Raw genomic sequence first — 3,656 nt, 5'->3', positions numbered from 1 at the left:
AAAAATTTCAAAATACTAAATTCATAACAAAAAACCAATATAAATAATACAAATCAAAATTTCTCTTTAAATTTTTAAACTAAATTCCAACACCAAACTATTCAAAAAAAACCACACAAAAACAACTAAATTGATAATTAGTCTGGTAGAAACTTGAAAGTATAGATTTAGTCATCTGGTTGATGGGTTGTTATCCTGCAAATTTATGAAGCTCCGAAGGCCTGTATAAATTAGTGTGCTGGAGCACCAATAAAAAATCTCCTTAAAAATAAATATTTAATTATAAAATTTAAAAACAAATAATAACACATCATCAACAATTGTCAACACTTTTACCCTCCTCCGTTCGATCAAGTGAGACACTTTCAACCGTTGATTTGAAGTGTCACTGCTTTTTCCAAATATCAGTTGAGTTGCTTTTCACCTCTGTGGCATGGCAAGATATTTTTACAGCTTTTTCCTGTTGAAACACTGCCAAAACACATTATCAATATAAAACACTTTTACCCTGCTCCGTTGGATCAGGGGAGACACTTTCCACCGTTGATTTTGAAGTGTGACTGCTTTTTCCAAATATCGATTGAGTTGCCCTCTTAGCATCTCTTAGCATGGCAACATATTTTTACTGCTGTTTCCCATTCTTTTTGAGCGATCGCTCGGCCTATCAGGGCAATTTCAGTCATGTGGGTGGTCATGTAGCAGTATCTATGGACCAGTATTGATCTGTTTTCTGCTCATTTGCATTGACGGCGTGTGTGGAAATGGAGCCATGTCTCCCATAGCAGCATCCTTCAGAGACGAGAACGTGTTCTGTACCATTGATGCAAGTGGGAAGCAGCATATAACATGCTGGGGGAGAAACAACACTTCACCAGCTACCGATGCTACTTCAAGCCCATCTCTGGCTGCACTCTCCGGTGGAGGTGGATTCCTTTGTGGACTGCAGGCTAACACTTTCAGACCATTTTACCGGATGAACAACGAAACAGGTACTAATCTTGTGCCCCCAAGTAACCAAAACAGGCGTTATTCAAATATTGAATCTGGGCAAAACCATGCTTGTGGAATCCGTAGTCATTTGGATCAATATCCCGGTATGATGGACTGTTGGTCTATGAAAAATACAACAAAACAACGATCCTTATATCGATCACTCTGGCCGCATCCCAATATCGCCCTGCAATCCATTGTTGTAGGCGATGATCTCACCTGTGGATTAGACCAGGACGGAATGGCATTCTGTTGGGGATCCCCATCTCCACAGTTCAATATCACTGCCCCTCCCCCCTACAAATTTCAAAACCTTGTATCTGGAGGAAATCATGTCTGCGGAATTGTGAAAACAACTTCAGAAGTCAAATGCTGGGGGGATAATTCCATGAACGAGGGAAGCCCACCAGAGAAAACTCGGTTTATAGCCCTCGCAGGAGGCTCAAAACATTCTTGTGGTATCCGCCAAGATAATCATTGCGTGGAATGCTGGGGAAGTTTCAATCAGTCTTCAATTCCAAAAGATGTCGGGTTTCTGGGCATAGCTTCCACAAATATCATGACTTGTGGCATTAGGGAAGATAACTTGATCGTGGATTGTTGGGGAAATGGATCGGGTTATAATCCTCCTTTGCAGCTTTTCAGCCCAGGATTGTGCAGCAGGGAGCCTTGTCATAGTGGGGAGTTTTTCTTCAATGCTAGCGGTATGGGATTGCCTGATTTGATGAGTTTGTGCCTTCAGAAAGAAGAGCATATCTGTTCCCCTTGTGTGGAGAATTTCCCAAATGGATTTTTTCTCTCAGATCTTTGTTCTGAGAACGCTGATCGTGTCTGCACGGCATGCTCTCTATGTCGAAATAGTTCTTGTCAAGAAGCTTGTGGAGATGGATTTCATGGACCTGTCTCTGCAGTCTCTCCATCTAGTTTAACTGAGCAACAGCAAATAAGTATTGCAAAGCAAAAGGAGCGGCATATGGATCTTGTTACTATTCTAGGGGTGTCAATTTCCTGTGGGTTTGTTTTAGCTTTCATTGGAGGCTTTGTTCTCTGTTTGATAATAAGGAGAAAAAGGGGGCAAAGTGAATGTGCCTTTTGCATAGGGCAACCAGATACTGAAAATCAGCCAAATCTTAATGTCCAAACACCCTCGTCTGGAATTACCACTTCTTGGCCTACTGCAAATGACTTAATACGGATGCAAGCCTTCCGTCTTGCAGAGCTTCGAGATGCTACAAATGGGTTCAAAGAGTTCAACGAATTGGGTCGAGGAAGCTATGTATTTGTCTATAAAGTTGTTCTTCCAGATGGAAGACAGGCTGCTGTTAAAAGAGCTAATGCAGCTCGAAGAATCCATAGCAACAATAGAGATTTTGAAACAGAGCTTGAAATTATATGCAAACTCCGCCACGACAACTTGGTTAATTTTTTGGGCTATTGTGAGGAGATGGGGGAAATGCTTCTTGTGTATGAATTCATGCCTCATGGAACTCTTCACGATCATTTGCATGGAGATCTCTCTCCTCTCAGTCAGACATTGAGGTTGAGAATCTCCATGCAAGCAGCACGAGGCATTGAGTACATTCAAAAAGATGCATCGCCTCCGATCATCCATAAAGATATTAAGGCCTCCAATATTCTTTTGGATGGAGAATGGGGAGCCAGGGTTGCAGATTTTGGGTTAACTATATCTGGAGAAAGAGGTCTTCCTTCCCCTATCCAGAAAGGGGATGTTGTCTATGTTGATCCAGATTACTACAAGTCTCAGAATTTTACAGAGAAGAGTGACGTATACAACTTTGGTGTGGTTTTGTTAGAGATTCTGAGTGGGAGAAAAGCACATGATACAGATTTTGATCCACCCAATATTGTCGAATGGGCAGCACCCGTGATCAGCCAGGGAAAGGCAGCAGTCATCCTAGACCGTAGTGTGGATTTACCACGAAATGTGTAACCTTTGCTCAGAATGGCTGATATTGCATAGCTTTCTGTGAGGCAAGACCCAAACGAAAGACCAACCATGTCAGATGTGGCTACATGGTTGGAGCAACTCGCCAGAACTAGCTCTTAGTATTGCTTTTCTATCTACGATTACGAGCATTCTTGACAAATTGAAGATTATTGCTTGAAAATTACGAGGGCAAAGCCAGCTGGGGTGTTTTTTTGTCTAAAATTCAAGTTCAAATAGCATCTCATCTACCTGGTATTGACATTTTCCTTTTTACTCTTTAGGACATTGTACCAGAGAATGCGTCCTTGTTTTTTTGCCTGTTCTGTACAATTTGAGTGTTTGTATTCATTCTTCTTCACAATCAAAAGGTATTGCACTGTTCTTGTAATAGTTCTAAAGACCAAGAACAGTAAGCTGTTTATTGTAACATTGAGTTTGAGTAAACATCGGATTTTTTTGTTATGTATGCCAAAAATGATGCAAGTTTTAAGCATAGCATGTTGTTGGGTATACAAATCTCAGTCTTAATTTATTATAATCATTGCATGGTTAATCATAGAGAAACACAATCGAAAAACATTATGCCTAGCTTGTCAGTATGTATCATCTATTGTATTTATACTCATTAAGCTATAGTACAGATTGCATGTTCACATTCACTTGTATGAACGTATTTATAATTATTATTAATAACACGTTAGTAATGCTATAAAACATT

The 3,656-nt window shown here is 40.3% G+C and overlaps 1 pseudogene; it reads left to right on the top strand.

Moving 5' to 3' along the window:
- Positions 1-516: 516 nt before the first annotated feature.
- LOC149264582 (serine/threonine-protein kinase-like protein CCR1 pseudogene) lies at positions 517-3,400 on the top strand (annotated as a pseudogene).
- The last annotated feature ends 256 nt before the right edge of the window (positions 3,401-3,656 follow it).

Source organism: Pinus tabuliformis, chromosome 6 (genome assembly GCF_031772625.1).
Source record: "Pinus tabuliformis cultivar Carrire ecotype Pingquan chromosome 6, CPIR1, whole genome shotgun sequence".
Classification (NCBI taxonomy): domain Eukaryota; kingdom Viridiplantae; phylum Streptophyta; class Pinopsida; order Pinales; family Pinaceae; genus Pinus; species Pinus tabuliformis.
Note: the sequence above shows the minus strand (reverse complement) of the source record. Positions and strands in the feature narration are given on the sequence as shown.